Raw genomic sequence first — 23,269 nt, forward strand, 5'->3', positions numbered from 1 at the left:
GTCAAGAACTCGTGAACATGGCGGTGAACCTCTCCCAGGTCACCTCAGAAATCTCTGCCAGAGTGAAGCTCGTCGTCACGAACTTCCACCAATCATTCGCTCCCAAGCGACGCTGGTTCAAAGCGAACCGCACCCTCAAGTGTTCTGGACAAGAGCACGTATAGAAGCATCCCTCAATGTCAGAGATCCATCTCATCGCAGCAATCGGGTCCTGCGTCCTATCGAACTCTGGTGGCTTCGTGTTGCTGAACTCCCGAAACAACAACGAGTCACCTCCTTGAGGTCTGGCAGCAGCAATAGCTACAGCATCTGTAGCCTCAGTCACCACTGCATATCGCTCGTCAAAGGTCTCAATCAGTGTGGTCTTGATGTCTCCAAACATCTCTAGAATCTCAGCCCGGATGGCAGCAACCACCTCCTCATGAATCAATCGACGGATCTCCTCGTCACTGACCCCACTGCTCTCAGGTGTGTGTCGTGTCCCAACCATGATGCCTCTGAAATATAACATAAAAATATCAGAGACTCGATCGAGCATACTTGCACTCGATAACGCAACCCTACTCGTCCTCCAATACCCAAAGGATTCTTACTTGGGCTACTCACTGATCCAGTGTCTTCGGTAGTACGGGCCCTATACTACTGACCACACCGTATCAGCATTCACCCCAAGTCCTCCTCCTTAGATCCCGGATCGCAAGTACTCTATTCTCGCTATGCATTGGCTACCTATTCGCTCTCAAGGCATCTCATAGTAGCAGAATTCTCCTAGGCTAAGGCATCACAAATCAGGCCACTCTAGTCCTAATATGAATACCTAGCCTACTCTAGCATGCATAACATAACATAACATAACACAAAATGTAAGGGTATTTTGGGGATTTACCGTTCGGGCGCTGGCTGACCGTACACACTGCTCTGCTCTGTTTGTTTCAAAACTCCTTGCTCTTTTAGAAAATTCTGTTTTTATTGTTGAAAATTTCTCAAATCCTCAGTTTGAGTTCAGATACGCCCAATGGTGCATCCGAGTCTCTCAAACCAAGGCTTTGATACCAACTTGTAACAACGTAATTTTTTAAAACAATTTTTTTCATTTCTTTAAAACATAATTTCATTCAAAACAAACCATAAAAATCCAATGTAACGTAGTCATAATACAAAACATGTCAAATCCCAAGTTCAACTATATCCAAATCCGCCTGCGGGGGTGTGTACGGGTCATGCCGACGCCTTCCCACGGTCCTCGCTAGTACCTGAAACACATAACACCACAAATGTAAGCATAAATGCTTAGTGAGTTCCCCAATATACCACTTACACACATACGCCCTTCCAGGCCATGACCTTTCGGTCCATGTGTCTCAGGGGACTTCCGTCCCAACCCGGTAAACCTTCCGGTTCTACCTGTTCTACCTTCCGGTCCATGTGTCTCAGGGGGCGTACCCTTGCACTCCAGAAACAGGGAATGCGACCCCCTACACGACGCGTACTAGGATTACGCCCAGCGTATTGCCTAGTTTCTTTATCCAACACATTCATGTCTTAATCGGTTAAGACTTGCATCCAAACTTCAGATCTGGCTCCTCTAATATGACTTAATCCATAAAGTTGAAACTTTTAAGCCTTTGTATGGCTGTAAAGGTCACTTTGTGCTCAAAACACCTTTCCTCTTTCCATAATGAGACTATAAATCATGTATGACACAAGATCCACATCCAAGACTGGATTTTTATGAATCCTCAACACAATTTATACTAGAAAAGGTCAGATGTAAGCTCATGGAGACTCCTTGCACACAAGGTCTCCGACTTTGAACCAAAAACCCTAGAAATGGTCCAAAAAGCAAAACTTATGAAGAACAAGGAAAGCTTTGAGTTTTTACCTCAGAAAGGATCTCCAACCACTGTAGAGCTCGGATCTACACTTGTTCTTCAACTTCTATCTCCAACAATGGCTCCTTCTTCACCTTGAAAAGATAACTTCAAGCTCAAACACACACACACAAGCTAAAGCATGGATCTCAGCTCTCTAAGGACTCACTCAAGGGGATATGGTGGCTAGGGCAAAGGACTACACGATCCTTTTATAGTGCAAAAGCCAGGAATTAGGGTTTTGCATCTGGGCCGGTTACGCCCGACGTAACCTTGGGTACGCCCAGCGTACCCGGATGAACCCGCGTACAAATTAAGCGAGCGAGTACGCGCGACGTACACCCCAGTACGCCCATCGTACTCACCAATCCACCTTTCCACTTTAAGGGACTAATTTCCCAACTCTCCAAAATAGAAGGGTCATAAAGCTAACCTGGATTTCGGGCTGTTACAATAGTCTTCGTAGAACTGCTGCAGTTTGGGAGTCATAGTGGCAACCATGATGCACGACACTTTGGACGCGTCTTTGACATGGGCCTTATGCTCAACAATTTCTTCGGGAGTTGATTTGAACTCATCAATCTCGTTCAGCTCCTTATTAAGGACGTACTCTTTGTCTTTGAATTGCAAGGCCATTCGGATGTTACGGATCCACTCATTGAAGTTGGACCCATCGAATGTCACCTTCACACAGATGCTCAAGAGCGAGAAAGTGTTGGAGGAGTTGTTTTTGTTTGAGGAGCCAGAAACGTTGTTTGAAGAAGACATATGCAAAAGAAGAAGGACAAGTTTTGATTAGATATGAAATCCTCAATATAATACCCAAAATGAAATATTAAGGCTAGAACCCAATACAATAATTCATAATTTGGAAGAGGGATGCCGTAATCCAATTGTAAATTATTTGAATGTAGAGCGATGAAGATTTACCAATTTCACCATGGAAAAACGAAACTTAAATAAATTAGGTTTTATTAAATGAAATTCCTAGATCTTTTAAGATTCATTGAACTTTTCAATGACATGTTTAATATCGATTATGCCCTTCAAGTTTGTGATTGGGATACTGAGGATCACAAACAAGGTGTGAATAACCATGCAAATTAGCTTGGTACTCTCGTTGTCATTTACCACCTAATCAATGTGTCGGTTAACCACACACGTTCGATTGATCAATGATAATTTACGAGCTACCCATTGCCACGTTTTGCTAGTCCAAGTTAGTGTGTCGGTTAACCACACATGCTCCATTAACGACTTGGCTCCACTAACGACTTGGCAAAGTGCAATGTGCAATTTCATGGATTAGCATCAAATTCACATTTTCCTAAAGTAATTAAGATTGAGAATTTATAAAAACCTTTAGTTACTTTATATTTATCATTATACTTATTAGTGAGAGAATTAATGTCATATCTTACCCGTTCGGCTAACGACCCTCCACTAGTCAAGAGTGCGGTGGGTAAGAGTGGATACCCAATGGCGGTCATTTTATAAGCCACTTCTTTAAACACCCCTTATAGACCTGCTTCTTGAATGAGGCCTACTAACGGTAAGACTGACTCATCTTATACATATATATAATTTTAACTTTTAATGTTATAATAGTATAAGGGTGTATTTTAGACTTTTAAAATACTATGGTTTTAGAATTTAATATTTCAAATTTAACCTTTTAATCAAATTTTAAATTCCAAAACTTACAGGGTGCAATTTGAAACTTATCAAAATTAGTAGTTCAAATTTTAAATAATTAATTAATCATATAATTAGAAATTATCTTAAAATTTGACCAAATCCATCTATTTTGATAAGGAAATCAGATTACCATTCAGTAAAAATCAATTTATGGAGATAAAAATGAGTTATGGTAATTATCCTAAATTCCTAATCCAAAATAGATCAAAAAATTCAGAAAATCAGCTAACAGATGAGTCAACTTGTCGAGTCAGGGCATGGGCTCGTCTAGTTCCTCCAACTCATTGAGTTCCTCATTGAACTCATCAAGTTCATCAAGTAGATTACGAATCTGCTTTGATTTTTGGTTTGGACAAATCACTATTGCATCAAATATAATAGAAAAATATCATAGGCTCTAATACCACTTATGGGTTTTGAGCATAACAACATCGTATGTGATCATGCAACCCTAATTGCTTTGGCTCTAAGTTTTCCTTTAGTTATACATACAAATAGATATTCCAAAGCAATAGCCCTGATACTAGCATATAATTTTGAAATTCAATATGAATCTAGGGTTAGAATGTTACCTTGTTTGTTATCTCGTAATAATATGGATTTCACGGATGATCTTGACTCTTGAAAGCTTTAGTGCCCCCAAGTGTTGCACCTCTAATGGAGTCGCAAACACCAAAAGCAAATGATGAGTGAGAAAGAGGGTAGAAATCGGCTAGGGCTTCTTATTGGGAACAGTTGCTGAATTTTGGGAGCTCTAGGGTTCCTTGTATAGTTGTGGCTGCTAGGGTTTTCAGGTGGAAACCCTAATCCTTGCTTAGGATCCAAGCAACCCATGAACCCACCTTCCAGAAGGCCTTGGACGATTTCTATAGGGCCTCCTATAGATTTCGTCCAACCCTTTATAAGAGAGTCCATCAGTCCAATACTGCAACTATCATTGATTTGCAATATCAATCCCAGTACTTTTAATTAGTTCCTTTAATCCTAAAATTAATATCAAATTAATTTATGATTAAATACTAATTAAATAATATAATTTCTAATTAATATATTATTCTTATAATATATTAACAAAAGCATTAAATAACCTCTCTCTCCAAAAGTCATCTTGTCAAATTGCTTTGGTGAAGGCAACCCAAAATAACAATGCTACTATCAAATCAAGTACATACCAATTATAGTTATGATCTTAGACACCTAATCTAATAGAAGAATGGTGAGGGATAATAGGTTGGTATATAGTGATTTATGACCAGATAAAAGCAAAGCAGGCGGGAGAGGCGAAACAAAAATCAGAGAAGGTGGTTGCTAAGAAACGACATTTAGTGGTTTATGTTGAGGTCGAATAGTGTTGTGAGGTGTCGAAGTGTCATGAGTCTGTCTTAGTGTCGAAGTCTATAATACATGTTCGTTTTATGTATTTCATAAAGGGCACATTTGTTTGTCGAAGCTTAACTGTTTTAGCCCTTATGTATTTTTTGTAAACTTCTGCCATTCCTATAAATAAGGATAGATGCTAGAGTTATAGTAACTTTTAAACATTCTTTGTTCTTACTCTAAGAAACTCTCTTGTAGCTTTCAGAAGTTTAATCGAGCCATCCATATTATATTTACTCAGGTGTTCTAAAATCAATTCAAACTTTGATTTCATTTCATATTTTCAATTCATAACAACTAGAGTTTCCGACAAAGGAAACAATCAATGATGTTGGTCCAATAATTAGGGTTCTTTGCAACTAAAATGAAAAGAGAATAAGAATGTGGGTATTGTAAGGGGGTGGGTAATGGTTTGTTCCCTTTCCATTTTAAAGTTATATAATAGAAAATAAATTAAAAATAATAATATAAAAGCAATATAGTCAGTTTATGTACAATAGTCGATTCATATAATAGTGACAAATTTTACATTTTTAAACTTAATTGGAGACATAGTAATGAAAAACTACCCATAAGGACGAATCACAACAGATTGGACCAACCACATTGACGTTTTGTGTAATTTAGTGTTTTTTTCGGTTAATCTTATAAAAAAACATATAGGTATGTTTTTCTGAATTAAATCTCAAATTTATTTTTTTATTGGAATAGACTTTGTATTCTTTTATTTTTTTCGATTTGCCTCTTTTATTAATTTTTCTCTAAAAAAATTTGTAAAATGTGAGAGTTTTTTTTCACGAAAAACTAAAAAAATTGAGGATTTATTTGGAAGCGTTTAGAAGGTTAAGAGTTTTTTTTTTCCAGAAAAAAAAAACAAATTTCAGGGTTTTTTCGAAAAAAAAAATTTGAAAAAGTTAAGTTTTTTTCTAATAAAAAATAAAATAAAAATGAAGTTAAACCCATAAAAAATATAAAATATAAAGTATTTTTATAAGTTTAACCTTTTTTTTTTCATTGGTGATACATCTTTTAAAAAAATAATGGAGTCAAGTGAAACTTAAGTAATTGTGTGAGGAGTGAAGTGTAACATTCTTTCTTATATAATCATCAATATGCCCTTTACCTGAAGAAGAACATGTGGGCTGTGGCGGCTGCAAAACGTGCCCTAGCCGGAAATGTATGTCTTCATTCAGTTTGATATGCTTTCTTAATCTTTTGGAATCAGTAGTTTGTGGTCTAGTTTGCTTTCCATGGATTCACATGAGATATTCTGAGTTTATTTTGATTTGTTTCCTTTGCTCTGCTTTTTAAATAAACTTTCTGGTGATTGATTTGATCTAGTTGCTATGATGATAACGTCTATGAGATTTTTTTGAGAGTTTAAAGCTTCGTGAAACGTCGACGTTAATGTCGATCTGAGCGGTTAGCTGAGCAACGTGATTTCATCGCCTTTTATTTTTAGTAGAGTTTTTTCCATTGCATCGTTTTTCAATTCGATAGCCTTAGAGGTTCTAACCTCGCAGGATTAGATCAGGCTTATGCAGTTTGATGATTTTGTTTATATTTTTAATAATTTGTCACTTAAGTTATAGTTTTTCATGATATATTTTATTTGGTTGCTATGATGAAAAATTCTATGAGAATTTTTTGAGAGTCTTAAAAGCTCTGTGAAACGTCGACTTTTATGTCGATCTGAGCGGTTAACTGAGCAACGCTATGTCATCTTTCCTTTTCTTCTGCGTCTTCATGTTGAAATGACTCATATCCTCATTGTATATTTTAGTAAGAAGAAAAGTTTGTTTTGGTCTATTTTTTTTTTTTAACATTTCACCTAAATTACTTTTAGTTGCAAATCTAAATTAGTAAATTGTACAAATGAAACTCAACTTCAAAATCTTAATAACATGCTATTATATTTTGTGGTTTGCATTTGTAAATTGAATTAAGAATGATGTTTGTGTTGGAGCAATTTTGTATCAAAACTGTTTGCCTGTGCTAAAAGGATTTTCTACAACAAAATTCTAATATTTTGAGAAAATTTTTAAAAAAGTTATAATTTTTTTATTAGAAAAACCAAGAAACCGGTAATTTACTTCGATTCACTCAATTTTTTTTACCTACAGGCATGCCAATATGTAATCACTGTTGACATTGCAGCCGACTTCCGCTCCTTATTTATTTATAAAGAAGCGATTGTTTGTTTAGAATGAAGTGAGAGAGGATCAAAACCCATTTATTTATCAATTAATAAGGATCTGACGTCAGCTGTCATATGATTGCATCTTGTTATGCCCATATGTGCAATGATCCGTTGGCTAGTCAAAAGGACTAAATTGAAAAAAATTACTAGTTTTTCTATTAAAAAAATATTGAGACATTACAATGTGCGAAAACTTTTGCTTGTGCTAAACCTGAAATTTGATTTTGACAATTTATTTAGTGGTGTGATTGAGGAAGTTTAAAATTTGAAATTTGAAATAGATTATTTATTTAGGAGTGTGATTAAGGGTGCACGGAGTGGTGCAACAAGAACTGTCATCTCTCTTCTTTTGACACGTAGAAGCTATATCATTTATACCATATAGAGTGATTCTTTACCTTAAGAAGAGAGATATGAGACAAAGGAGAAGAGAAAGAGAAAGACACAGGAACGAGGGGGAGAAAAAAGAGTGCAATGGTTTTTGGGAGAGGTGTGGCCAAACTGCATAGGGGTTGGGAGGCCAAAAGTGCACTCCAATCCTTCGAGCTTAATGAAGTTTTTGTCAATAGTTTATATATTTTAAAGTGAACAGGATGCCAAGTTAATAAGGGTTCAATTCATGCTTTATCCATGCAATCAATCATTCCGTGATTCGGCTCAAATCCTGAATCGAAAATGGTCAATTTTAATAGACAATACCTAGTCTGCTATATGATAACCGGTCTTGATTCGGCTTGGTCTGACCGTTCAATTGCTTGGTCTTCGGTGTGACCGTTTAGTTGCTCATTCTTGGTACCTAGAAAATGATTTCTTAATAAGGATTCAATTCATGCTTTACCCATGCAATTAACCATTCGGTGATCCGACTCCAATCCTGAATCGAAAATGGTCAATCTTAATAATCAATACTTAGTCTGCTATATGTAAAGTTGTAGAACTTGCTATTCGGTACTTGTTCGGCCGACTGGGGAGTAACGAGTACACGGGGAGTACTTGGATTCGTTAATTCATGTAGAAATACTTTTTGGAGATTATATATTTCAAAATCATAAGTTAAAATCATAATTTGATTGAAATATATAACCAAAATTAAATATATGTGAATACATAAAAACTGAATTAATCTTGAAATTCTTGATTTTTTTCTCTTTTTATGACAATTTTGACTCTTTGATCGAGTTTGACCGAGTTGACCGAGTTTGCCCAAGTAAGACCGAATAGGCTCGAGTTTGACCGATTTTTGGCGGATTTTGACTAAATCCGAGTTTTTTTGGCCGAGTTGACATTTCTTCGCCCTAATGAATAAGCTGGAGAGGCTAGGTCTTGCTTGAAACCAGTAGAGCAGTAAGCCTGAAAGCTTTCACGTGCAACTTTAGTCCTTAATGTGTCTAGCATAACACCTTCTTAAAGCCACTTGCGGCATACTGAAAGCATTCGTTTTAGCCTCCTGCTTTAGTCTCCCTAACGGTCGACCTCGCCTCAGTGGAGGGCCGATTCTCCGATTCTGAGTACTCGGCCAAGTAGGCCGAGTTTTGCAACACTGGCTATATGATAATCGGTCTTGATTCGGCTTGGTCTGACCGTTCAATTGCTAGGTCTTTGGTCTTCGGTGTGACCGTTCAGTTGCTCATTCTTGCTTTGTACTTAGAAAATGATTTCTGTTTACTTCCTTTACTTTTTTATTTTTATTTTTTAAATAAAAATAGAATAAATATTAATTTATTATGTAAAAATGTTTAGCAAATATAATAATAATCAAAATATTTTATTAAAGCAAAAAACATTATGAAAATATAAAACATTTTATTAATTACAATTTAAAAAGATAGAACTTAGACATTCTGTGTTTATTTTTTGAAACATTAAGATTTTTTTGACATTAATATGGTGGTGTTTGCCTTTCTGGAAAGAAAGAAAGATTTTTTTTGGGCGCATACATACCTTTTTTCCGTTCTTTTATTTATTATTTAATAATGCTAAAAATAATAATTTTATTTAATTCTTTATCATAAAACCTAGGCTTTATATTTTCTAAATCATTTAAATAAGCGTCTAAATTACTCAAAGACTAAATATTTGCTAAAAATAGTAATAAGCATTATCAACGGTATAAGCTGATAGTCGTGTATCCGCAATGAAAGAAACTTTGTAAGCTAGAAACTTTGTAAGCTAGCTTGGCATCTACCTCTTTTCGTATTGTGTTTGTTTTTAATTGTAACGTCCTAAAATTCATCAAAATCATAAGAAAATCATAGTGTATCAGTAATCATCCAAAATACATCAGAGCCAATAAAACAGAATATCATGGTGTGTGTGATAGAATCATCCTGAGTTATTCTCCTTCGAATTGGATGTACTTGAAACATAAACTGAAAATCGTAAACACAATGTATCCATAGTCAAAGTCAACGGCCAATATTGACTTGCCATGTCGTGGTGGTCCTTCACCATATCATGGTCCCTAAGGACAAAACACCCAATCTTACCCCTAGTCACCACGACATGGTGACCAGACACCACGTTGTGAAAACTGGGTTCTAAACAACTTAATTGATTAAGCTGTTTTTTTCCACCTCTCGGACTACAAAACTTATATCTCACTCAAATCATGATCTAGAGGGATAAAGTTTACAACTTTACCCCTAAGGACCATCCAAAAAGGTCCAAAACTCAAACCCTAGGTTCCATAAGGCATGACTTAACAATTAAGCCCTTATTCCTTTAAGTTTGAAGTCTATCTTCTCCGGTAGTGTTTATAATACTAAAATCAACATGAAAGTTGGTGCTTTATTGACACGTGAGACCAACGCATGTCTTAAACCTATTTTAGGTCAAAATGAGAGTTTATGAGTTTATGACCTAAATCTCATGCATGGTTATAATATACAACTAAACTTTAGATCCAAGCCACCAATTTCACCAAATGTCTTAGAGATTCATAAAGTTGCAAACTTTACGAAATCTTACCATTCTAAATAACAAGAATAAGAAAATTATGGGACAAAACTCAAGATCTAACATACTATCATGATAAATGTCCAGTTTGGGACACTTACAAAGGTCCAAAAGATTGTCAAGATAACGAATGGAGGCTTGCTTGCTGGATCTAAGCTCAATAATTCCTCCTTCCTACAAAAGCTTACAAGACTACAAAAAATGAGCACAATAGCACCAATGTGGATTAGGGTTAGGGTTGCTGGGTTTGAGAGTGATGGATGCTAAAGGTGGACAACTCTAACTTTCCCACTTTCCTTAAAATACCCAAAAATGTAGGGTTTGCCATCAGACCACCAACACGTCGTGGCCAAAAACTGTCATGCCATGGTGACTAAATGAAACACACGATCTAGCCTTGACTCGCCACATCGTGGTGGTCCTTCACCACGCCATGGTGACCCTAAACAAAGATGATAATAATAATTACAAAGTACCTCAAAAATCCAGATGTTACATTAATAAATCAACACTTGTTTTGAACCTCTACTTTTTTATTCTCTGGGTTTGTAGAGAAAATAAAACATGGGTTGGAAGAGAAAAGAAATAAAAACAAACTATCATAATCTTGTAAATGTTTTTGAATTTACAGTAGTAAAAAGATGTTATGCTGTAGCCATTTTTCATATTTTAATTCTTTATTAAGACATTTTTTCAAGCCATTGTTTCTAAACATAAGGTTTGAATCTAGAATTTGTAGCCAACATTTTTAGTGACAACCATATATATATATATATATATATATATATATATATATATATATATATATATATTGACAAATAACTCTAAAAGAACATTGAGCAACAAAAACTAATTACACATAGTCTAAAGGACATTTTTTAGTAACAACCATATATTGACAAATAACTCTAAAACAACATTGAGCAACGAAAACTAACTACACATAGTCCAAAGGGTGTTATGAAGCCAACAAATCTAATTTCTAGAGCATTTAATATTTCTATTATAATACCACAAAAAAACACTCATTTACTGAATCAACAATTTCATCATTTCTAAACCTTATTACTCGTAAAAACATGGTCATTTATGTACCGTCAAAAACCAACATTTTTACTTCTATTTTTTCGTTCTCATGAATCCAGGTATGTTGAGAAAAGAAAGTGTAAGTTGATAGATTAGAGAAATGGAAAAAGCTATAATAATTGTGTAAATGCTATTGAATTCTTGAGTAAGAAAAAGATGTTAAGCTATAAACAATTTTCATATTTTAGTTCATTATCGAGACATTTTCTGTGGTCCTTGTTTCTAAACATATAACGAGTACCAATTACGTAAAAATGTATAATGGTTGATCAAACTTATATTTGGAAGTTAAAGGATTTATAGCTCCGCTGTAACCGGGTGTTGTTAAGGTTTTTCTCGGCCAAAGTGGTTAAAGATTTAAGTGTTGTCCAAGTCAAAATGTGTATGAGTGGTTTAAAGTGTGTGTCACCCTATATATATATATATATATATATATATATATATATATATATATATATATATATATATATATATACTAGTTTATAACCTGTGGGAACCACGGTTATAAAATTAATTAAATTTTAATAGTAAAATTCAAAATTAAACTTTAGATCCAAGCCACCAATTTCACCAAATGTCTTAGAGATTCATAAAGTTGCAAACTTTACGAAATCTTACCATTCTAAATAACAAGAATAAGAAAATTATGGGACAAAACTCAAGATCTAGCATACTATCATGATAAATGTCCAGTTTGGGACACTTACAAAGGTCCAAAAGATTGTCAAGATAACGAATGGAGGCTTGCTTGCTGGATCTAAGCTCAATAATTCCTCCTTCCTACAAAAGCTTACAAGACTACAAAAAATGAGCACAATAGCACCAAGGTGGATTAGGGTTAGGGTTGCTGGGTTTGAGAGTGATGGATGCTAAAGGTGGACAACTCTAACTTTCCCACTTTCCTTAAAATACCCAAAAATTTAGGGTTTGCCATCAGACCACCAACACGTCGTGGTCAAAAACTGTCATGCCATGGTGACTAAATGAAACACACGATCTAGCCTTGACTCGCCACATCGTGGTGGTCCTTCACCACGCCATGGTGACCCTAAACAAAGATGATAATAATAATTACAAAGTACCTCAAAAATCCAGATGTTACATTAATAAATCAACACTTGTTTTGAATCTCTACTTTTTTGTTCTCTGGGTTTGTAGAGAATAAAACATGGGTTGGAAGAGAAAAGAAATAAAAACAAACTATCATAATCTTGTAAATGTTTTTGAATTTATAGTAGTAAAAAGATGTTATGCTGTAGCCATTTTTCATATTTTAATTCTTTATTAAGACATTTTTTCAAGCCATTGTTTCTAAACATAAGGTTTGAATCTAGAATTTGTAGCCAACATTTTTAGTGACAACCATATATATATATATATATATATATATATATATATATATATATATATTGACAAATAACTCTAAAAGAACATTGAGCAACAAAAACTAATTACACATAGTCTAAAGGACATTTTTTAGTAACAACCATATATTGACAAATAACTCTAAAACAACATTGAGCAACGAAAACTAACTACACATAGTCCAAAGGGTGTTATGAAGCCAACAAATCTAATTTCTAGAGCATTTAATATTTCTATTATAATACCACAAAAAAACACTCATTTACTGAATCAACAATTTCATTATTTCTAAACCTTATTACTCGTAAAAACATGGTCATTTATGTACCGTCAAAAACCAACATTTTTACTTCTATTTTTTCGTTCTCATGAATCCAGGTATGTTGAGAAAAGAAAGTGTAAGTTGATAGATTAGAGAAATGGAAAAAGCTATAATAATTGTGTAAATGCTATTGAATTCCTGAGTAAGAAAAAGATGTTAAGCTATAAACAATTTTCATATTTTAGTTCATTATCGAGACATTTTCTGTGGTCCTTGTTTCTAAACATATAACGAGTACCAATTACGTAAAAATGTATAATGGTTGATCAAACTTATATTTGGAAGTTAAAGGATTTATAGCTCCGCTGTAACCGGGTGTTGTTAAGGTTTTTCTCGGCCAAAGTGGTTAAAGATTTAAGTGTTGTCCGAGTCAAAATGTGTATGAGTAGTTTAAAGTGTGTGTCACCCTATATATATATATATATATATATATATATATATATAATATATATATATATATATATATATATATATATATACTAGTTTATAACCTGTGGGAACCACGGTTATAAAATTAATTAAATTTTTATAGTAAAATTCAAAATTATTAATCAGTTATTTTAAATAAATTATTAATTTAAGAGATATTTTTTTAGTTATGCGAAATTATAATCGTTGATTCAAATAAATATGTAAAATTAATTTTTAATATATATTAGACATTTTTTATTTGTGAATTAATGAAAACATTAATATAAAATTTAAATTTTAAAATAGAGAATAAATACATTGACAAATAATATCACATTAATGAGGAGATCTAAAAAATTTAAAATGGAGAACTAATATATTGACAAGTGGCAACACATTTATTAAGAGGTCTAATATGATGACACATGACAAATTAACTACTCTTTTATTAGTATAGGGATATATATATATATATATATATATACATATATATATATATATATATATATATATATATATATATACATATATATATATATATATATATATATATATATATATATATATATATATATATATATATGGGTTAGGTTATATTGTTCTAACTATCTATTGTGTGGATGTACGATTGATTCTGGACCAATCATTTTAGTTATTTTAAAAAAGTAATTAATCCATATTAGATGTTAAAGATATAATGAATATTAATTAGAACTTCAACATTTAATATGCATTAATTACTTTCTTAAAATAATTAAAATAATTGGTCCAGAATCAATCCTACAAGCACATAATAGATAGTAAAAAATTTGAAGCTAATTCATATATATATATATATATATATATATATATATATATATATATATATATACACACACTAGGTGTGAGACCCGTATATTATACGGGTTGATTAAAACAAAATGTTAACATAAATGATTAAATGAAAATTTTATTTGAATTTGAAATTTGAGATAACTGAAAATTATGAGAAAAAAATGTAAAAAATAAATAAATTAAAATTATGTGTTTAGTTATCAAATTTGTGTACTAAACGGGTAAATTATAACAAAATGCTAAACACAAAGGTTTAAATTGTAAATTTATTTGAAATTGAAATTAAAATTTAGAATTTGAAATTTGAAATTAATAGTCATTATGGTAGGTTTAATTTATGGAAGTTATATTAATGATATATTGGAAATAAAAAAATAAAGTAAATGACAAGTGGAAAATAAATATATCTCAAAATTATGACAAAATGACATGTGGTCAATTGAATGAGAGAATGACATGTGGCAAAACCATTCTTATTTATTAGGGTATATATATATATATATATATATATATATATATATATAGTTTATCTAAATGCCATTTAATAAAACAAAATTAAGTAAGTTATAAACAATAGTTCACATCATCAATATCATGGAAAGGTTATTAATAAACATCCAAGTTAAATATAAGTTGAATCAAACCCTTAGAAAAAAAAAACACAACAAATCAATATTAACTATTAATAATTGGTTGAATATTAAGCGTTAGGTATACATGTCATGAGAGGAGGCAATGTGACCATAGTTGTGCACATCTCCCCCGGTGCCACGGACACCCCCTGCCACGACCGTAGCGTTTCGTGGTGTGGTGTGTGACACGGGACGCAACGAGCAAATCACAATTTTTCTTCTCTCTTCTCTCTCTACTTCTTTCTTTTTCTCCGGTAGAAGTGCAAAATCAATTACAATAATGATTTGTGGTGGTGCTATTTGCTGAATTGTAAATTCAAATTCTCTGCGCTCCTTGGCAAGAGGAATATACCATTTGACCATGTTATTTACAAGTATTCCATAATTAATAAACACAACCAACTTTTATACTTATCTTGATATAAAAACCGTTCTAAAATAATCAGATATAAAATCACAAGAATTTATGTGATATTAACTTTTTTTTTTTTTTTGACATTATTAATATTAATAAAAGATTTGTCATTTTCCATTTATTACAATTTCTAATACTACCTTCCAAATAATTATGATACTTCCAAATATTATTAATGATACTAAATAAATAACTATATTGAATTAATATCTAGTCATTTACCTTTGTAGCCTTGCCACACTATCACTAAAAATATCCACTTTTGGGGTATTTGTGTCATTTGAATTGCATTTATATTTAGGCCACAACGCATGAATGAAAAAAATATAATGCTAAATTTTTTTAAATTCATATAAATAGGCAAAAAACCCCCCAAACTCACACTATAATATATCTTCAAAATGCCAAAACCATATCTTATACATTATTATTTCATTATAACACATTTATTTCTAGCATTGGTGTTTTGTTCCGATGCCTCATTTTGTAACCAAATCCTTTTCCCCAAGTTATGCAATTCGATCTTTGGTCCTAAATTCGAGCCTCGTCAACCACATACCTTTGATGCTCAAGCCAAGACTGCTTGGATGGATTGCTTAGAGCTTTATGAGGACGCTATACACCATATAAACCACTCAACCACTTACATAAGCCCAATCGATGTAGAAAAATGGCTAAGTGTTGCTATAGTTAACCACCAAGCATGCCAAAATGGCTTCAAAGATTTGAAAAAAAACCTCTTACAAAATTTCTCCAAATCACTTGTAGATTTACTAGTCGATAACAAACCTTCAACTTCAATTGCTTACTTCTCAAAAGCAATCGAGAAAAACTTGGTGGTGGCTCAAGATGGTTCTGGTGATTTTAAAACGATAACTAGAGCTCTCAAAGCATCACAACATCGAAGAACGGGAACAGATAGATTTGTTATACATGTTAAATCCGGTGTTTACAAAGAACACATCTTTATCAAGCAATCCATGATCAATTTGACGCTTATTGGCGATGGCATTGATGCAACTGTCATAACCAACAATAGAAATTGTAAAGACGGATACACAACTGCCGACACTGCAACCGTGCGTAAGTTTTTATTTATTTATTTATTTTTTTTCATTATTTAGATTCACTTCTAATATTTAATTCTCAATCTCATATCTAGAGATTTGGGGCTCGGGTTTCGTGGCACTTGGGATTACATTTGAAAACACCGCGGGTCCTAGGAAACAACAAGCTATCGCGCTTCTCTCAGTTTCAGATCTATCAGTTTTCTACAAATGTAGCTTTAAAGGCTATCAAGACACCCTATGCCTCCTTAAATACCGTCAATTTTATCGCGAGTGTGACATCTATGGGACCATCGATTTCATTTTTGGTGACGCTGCTGTCGTCCTCCAAAATTGCAATATTTATGTCCGGAATCCATTGCCCGGACAACAAAACACAATTACGGCTCAAGGAAGAACCGATGCACGTTCGAAAACGGGATTTGTTATGCATAATTCTCATTTCACTGCGGCCCCTGACTTAATTCTAGCACAAGAGTCGGGGGTGGGGTCAATCAGGACCTTTCTCGGGCGACCATGGAAGGACTACTCGAGGGTCGTATTTATAAAGTGTTATCTTGATAGCTTGATTGATTCATTAGGGTGGATGCCATTTCAAGGGAACTCAGACTCTGTATTTGATAAAGTGTATTATGCAGAGTATATGAACACAGGGAATGGTGCAAACACCGATGGTAGGGTAAGGTGGCCAGGGTACCATGTTTTGTCGACCGCCAGTGAGGTGGAGCAATTTTCCGTTCAGAGTTTCTTTGACGGAGAGTTATGGATTCCCTCAACAGGGGTGCCATTTGATTCTAGTCTTTAAATGTTTTTTACCTTTTAGAGACAAACAAACATTACATAGTAGTAGTAGTATAAAAATTGTTCGGTTTTAGGGCGAAAATCCAGAAGGTGTGGTGTATATCGCTACTAAGCTCTTTGCAATTGTTGATGCTCTTTGTATGTTTTGAGGTGGTTTCCATTTGTACTTCTTTTGTCATCAGTCACTATCAATCTCTAACTAATTTTGTTTATAAAATATCGTCTTGTTGTTGTAAAAAAAAGTAGTACAAAGTTTGTGCAGAATATTTTATTGGAAAAATGAGATATTGACATTGTATACTTGTATTAGACTGGAGGGTACGGGAGGGATGTTTCCCTCACTTTTTGTGGGTCACATCACATTTTCCCTCACTTTCCTTTTCCTCACTTAAAATCTAAGGAATGGGTAGGAAACTTACCTCACTAATTTTTTTTTATTTTTTTAAATACATTTCATACATATATTACACTCATTTTATAGGGAATTAAAAACCATGAATTTTGATATATTTTTTATATTTTTTTAATATGTATATAATTTTATAAATACTAAAAAAGATAAAATAAATAATAAAAAAAAACTGCCCTACAGAACGAGGAGAGAGAGTGCGGCACCCCCTCCTCCCACCTCTTTCCCGCGAGTTGCTTCCCTCACCCAAGGGATGATGTTTCAATGAGGGGGAAGCTTCCGTCTCTCCTTTCCCGCTTCCATTCCATCCGGCCTTAGAGTAATATTTTGTTTTTATTCAAAGCGGACTATATATATATATATATATATATATATATATATATATATATATATATATATATATATATATATATATATATATATATAGGGGACGGTTCACTTGAGATTAAAAAAAAAATAGAGATCTTGAGATTAAACCTCAGCCACATATTTCACATTTACCGCTCTAACGCTCCAGCGTACCAGCAGCAACGACGTATGCCTAATCATAAATAATTATATGGTAGAGAGGTATAATCATACATGTTTATACGTTTATGCATAATCATAAATGATTATACATATATGTCTGTTCACAGATTGAGTAATCATAAATGATTATTACAGTTAGTCGCAGAAGAGGTGGTGGTGACAGAGGTGGTGGTGGTATAAGTAATGGAGGTGACAATGGTGGGGTCGACTGGTGTTAGAGGTGGTGGTAGTGGTGGTGGCGGTGGCGGTTATGGTGATGGGGATGGTGGCGGTGGAGAAAGGAACGGGTGGCACTGTGTAATCATTTATGATTACACCAAACCTGCCGCGCTGGTACGTCCAAGGGTTAGAGCGGCAGATGTGAAACACGTGGCTGAGGTTGAATCTCGAGATCTCTATTTTATTTTTAATCTCAACGGAACCTACCTCTCTCTCTCTGTGTATATATATATATATATATATATATATATATATATATATATATATATATATATATATATATATATATATATATATATATATACTAGTTTATAACCAGTGGGAACCACGGTTACAAAATTAATTAAACTTTGTAAGTAAAAATTCAAAACTATTAATTAATTATTTTAAATAACTTATTATTTAAGATATACTTTTTAAATTATATATAAAATTAGAACCGTTGATTCACATAAATATATAAAATTATATCATCTTATAATTTGTGTAAATTTTATTTTATTATAATTTCTATAAATTTTATTTTATTTTTTATTCAAATGTTATTATTTAATGTAATTAAAATGAGAAATTTAAATTTTGAATTTTGAAATTTAAAAGGAGAATCAATAGATTGACAAGTGGCATAATATTAATTACAAAGCTTAAAATGATGACACATGGCAAAAGAACTATTCTTTATATATATATATATATATATATATATATATATATATATATATATATATATATATATATATATATATATATATATATATATATATATATCTTATACGCACGATTGCATTAGTTTATTATGAAATCTGTTATTATATTACTTTGATTTAGTAGATAAATATTAAAAAATCATTTGACTCAAATAATTATATTATAATAATTAGCATTTAATGTATAAATGATGTTTATTAATTCTAACCCTTCTTAAAAGGTAAAATAATATATATATATATATATATATATATATATATATATATATATATATATATATATATATATAGGGAGAGAGAGAGAGAGAGAGAGAGAGAGAGATGGGGGGGAGGGGGGAGGTGAGGTTCAATAGATAACTATAATTAACCAAGAAACCAAACTTTTTTTCTACTTTTAAAACTTATTTTTTATAAAAAAAAACTAAAAATACAGAAATTCATAATGTTTTATCCTTTTTTCCAATGATATCAAATTCGATAATTTTTTTTTTCGTCAAATTCACATTGAAAATTCTCAATGTGAATCTAAATTCACACGGTGAATCCGAAAAATATATTTAATATTCACAATGTTAAGTTATGACTTTAGATATTTTTAGTTTTTTTTCGATAACGAATAAGTTTTAGAACTTGAAAAATAAATTGGTTCTTTGGAGAACCAATAATTATGGTTCTACATTGAACTTTTATGTGTATGTGTGTGTGTGTGTGTATATATATATATATATATATATATATATATATATATATATATATATATATATATATATAGGGTTCGGTTCATGTGAGACGGCCTAATTTTGTGAAATCATGAGACGCATTTTTTTTATTTTTTTTAATTAATTCAACTTCCGAAAATAATATTTAAAAAAGAATTTTTGGATTTTTCCATTTATTTTGCATTTTAAAATTATATTTTAGAATATATACAATGTAATATTCTATTAGAATATTTCACGTATTTTTTTAAAAAAATGGGATTTTTTTTAGTTAATTCAAGTTTCGAAAATAATATTTAAAAAAAGAATTTTTAGATTTTTCGATTTATTTTGAATTTTAAAATTCTTTTTTAGAATATGTACAACATAATATTCTATTAGAATATTTCACGTATTTTTTTTAAAAAAAGGGATTTATTTTATTTTATTTTTATTTTTTTAGTTAATTCAAGTTCATAAAATAATAATTTAAAAAAGAATTTTTGGATTTTTCCATTTATTTTGCATTTTAAAATTATTTTTAGATTTGGTATCACGGTCTCACAAAATTAGAATGGTCTCAAATGAACCTGAACCTATATATATATATATATATATATATATATATATATATATATATATAATATGACATTTATTAAATATGTTAACAATCTTTTATAGTTATGTTATTAAATATGTATTAAATGTATGTAATTATGGACTTTTGGTAGTATCATAGATTTACTCTTCCACATTTTAGGAAATATATTATACTTATGATTAAACGATGATAAAAAAATGTAATCAAAATACTTATAGCTGTATGTATTGTAATATACCAAAAATTATTGCTAATGTATTGTAAAAGTTGCCAAACCTACGTATCTAGTGAAATACTATAAAATATCATTTTACTTATTAAATTTAGTTAATTATGGGTGTTTGGATTGCTTACGGGGAGAATTTCATATATATTCTTAATACAGAAAAACATATTATATTTGTTCGTCAAATATCTAAATATCATACATATTGTTAATAAGCTTTTAAAATATCATATTTGTCAAAATCTTATTTTTTCACATTTTAATAACAATTTATTATACTTTTAAAGTTTATATGATAAGAAAATCAAGAATCCCATAATACCCTAGAGGTGGCAATCGTGTCGTGTCGTATCGGGTTCGTGTCGTGTCGAAACACTAAACGGGTTGAAAGTGCACGATCCTAACTCGACCCATTCAATTAACGCGTCGTGTCGTGTCAACCTGTTTATTTTCGTGTCGGGTTTCGGGTTAGGGTTATACCTTGAAATATGTCGTGTCATGTGAGGTTAAAAGATTGAGCATGTTGAAAGAGTAGGAGTTGGGTAGGAGGAAAGGAAAAACTAATAGTTTGGAGACAGTATAGATGAAGTTATAGCAAGTTCAGATGACAAAACTAAAAGAGTGGGAGTTGTGGAGGCGGATGACAAGGTCGTCAGGATGTGAAAGTGGTGAAAGAGAATGGGTAGTTTGGGAGAGAATGGAAAAACTGAAATGAAGTCTTGATCTAGACAACTAAGTCATTTCAACATTACAAAACAATTCAATTCGAAAGTTTTCTTTTGCTTACGGTTTTGGTTTTGTATCTTTCTAGATTATTTAAATAATTCAAAAAACATGCAAATAAATAAACCGGTCATTTTCGAGTCATATTCAAGTTGAAATTTTCAACCCTAACATTACCCATTTAATTTTCATGTCATGTCGTGTCAACCAATTTATTTAAACGGGTTGAAATATCTTACCCAAACCCGTTTATTTCGTATCGGGTTTCGTGTTGTGTCAATTTTTGTCACCTCTATAATACATCTGCTTTGAACAAAACCACGGTGAAAATAAAACTAACAACATGACCTCCAATAACAATAACAATATATTTGCCTCACAATGTTTAATTTATGCATATTCCAATAGGTGAATTATGAAAGTGAAATCAAACGCATAGAATTAGTATAAACATCAATATCTAACAATTTAGAAGTGTTTATTAATCTTTTAAATTTAAATTAACAATTTAAATAAAAAACAACTAAAATAATTGGATTCAATTTAAAAAGTTTTAAAATTATTAGGAAAGTTGTGTTAATGAATTAGATATACATTTATTAAATTTAAGTATTATATGAAATTTAATAAAATAGAAAAAAAAAAACCATAAAATGACAAATGTATATTATTTAACTTAAATTTACAACAAAATGACACGTGACATAATGTATAAGAGGATGATAAGTGACAAAATTATTTGTATTTATTAGGAAGGATTAAAAATTATAACAAATAATTATAAAAATGTTAAAAATAAGACTTTGGGCAAACATGATATTTAAAAAGTTTATTAAGGATATATATAATATTTAAAGATTGGGTTGGACACATATATGATATTTTGTAGTTTATTAAGGGTATATTTGAAATTCTACATTTTTTATTTAAAGTGGTGGTTTCTTTATTGTGGTTTATATTATTAACAAACTGTTTTTTGTGGTTGACTATATTAAAGTTAAAAATGTTTATTGACTTAGATAAATAATTTTTAATAAGTTTGTGGGTTCTGTAACACCTCAAATTTTAGCCCAAAATGTCACACCATGAAAGATCTCGAAGAAGCTTCTTATGTGAGCGACATCTAAATACACCGAGATCGGGCCATTGAGACATTAAGATTGTCTCAGAAGTTTGATCATGAATGTTTTGTTGCACGTTATAACTTGGAACAATGCTCTCCCTCAATTTAACATGGTGTTAAAGGAGTTGTTTTCGGTTCTTTTTAATGCCTGAAAACAACAATTTCTTTCACGTCATTTCTGACATGAAAGATCTCGAGGAAACTTCTTATGTGTTCGACATCGAATACACCAATATTGGGCCGTTGAGACATTTTTTGGAAAGAGGCCCAAGCCTCGGCAAATAAGTCATTGAGACATTAGGATTATCTTAAAAGGTTTATCTTAACGTGTTCTTTGACATTATAACTACAATGCACTTCTTCGGTTTCTCGTGTAGTTTAAAAGAGACATTTTCAATTCTTTTTAGTGCCCAAAAATAGAGGTAAAAAAGAAAAAAAAGTTTGATACCATATACTTTTTTATTTAGAAGCCTCTAGTATGCTATAGTTATACTCGTCTTGATATCATTTATATTGCTAGAATGCTAGTTCGATATCAATCTAGTCGTGGATCATTGGAAAGAGGCAAAGAAAGTGTTGCAATATCTTTAACGAACAAAAGACTAAAAATAACTTATAAAAGAACAAACTACTTAGAAGTGATTGGCTTTTCTGATTCCGACTTTGCAAAATGCAAAAGACGACAAAAAGTCAACTTCAAGGTACATCTTTATGTCAGCAGACATGTCTATCTTGTGGAGGAGTCGTAAGACACAACAAACGACTACCTCAACAATGATTGAAGAGTGTCTTGAAGTTGTCAACATCATATCGGTTGAAAATTTATTGTTACTTGTAATTAGCTTTTCAAATAAAAATAGTTTGAGTAGGGAATGATTATATCTTCATACAAAGTTCTTGTTTGTACGAGATCGAGCAGATGAAAATAATTTTTGTATCGAATAAATTAGCACTCATGATATGATTGCGGATCTAATGACAAAAGGTCTACCGCCTAA

The 23,269-nt window shown here is 31.8% G+C and overlaps 1 long non-coding RNA gene, 2 other non-coding genes and 1 pseudogene across 3 annotated transcripts; all 4 read left to right on the plus strand.

Moving 5' to 3' along the window:
• Positions 1 to 6,054: 6,054 nt before the first annotated feature.
• On the plus strand, positions 6,055 to 7,808 carry LOC145091794 (uncharacterized). Its single transcript, XR_013702274.1, has 2 exons — positions 6,055 to 6,123; positions 7,070 to 7,808. It is a non-coding gene; the product is annotated as an uncharacterized LOC145091794 (long non-coding RNA).
• On the plus strand, positions 6,288 to 6,381 carry LOC145096521 (small nucleolar RNA snoR128). Its single transcript, XR_013703924.1, has one exon. It is a non-coding gene; the product is annotated as a small nucleolar RNA snoR128 (small nucleolar RNA).
• Positions 6,563 to 6,658, plus strand: LOC145096522 (small nucleolar RNA snoR128). Its single transcript, XR_013703925.1, has one exon. It is a non-coding gene; the product is annotated as a small nucleolar RNA snoR128 (small nucleolar RNA).
• Positions 7,809 to 15,753: 7,945 nt separating the features above from the next.
• Positions 15,754 to 17,038, plus strand: LOC145095111 (pectinesterase pseudogene; annotated as a pseudogene).
• The last annotated feature ends 6,231 nt before the right edge of the window (positions 17,039 to 23,269 follow it).

This window comes from Lactuca serriola, chromosome 3 (assembly GCF_051521515.1).
Source record: "Lactuca serriola cultivar US96UC23 chromosome 3, Lser_US96UC23_V15, whole genome shotgun sequence".
Lineage (NCBI taxonomy): Eukaryota > Viridiplantae > Streptophyta > Magnoliopsida > Asterales > Asteraceae > Lactuca > Lactuca serriola.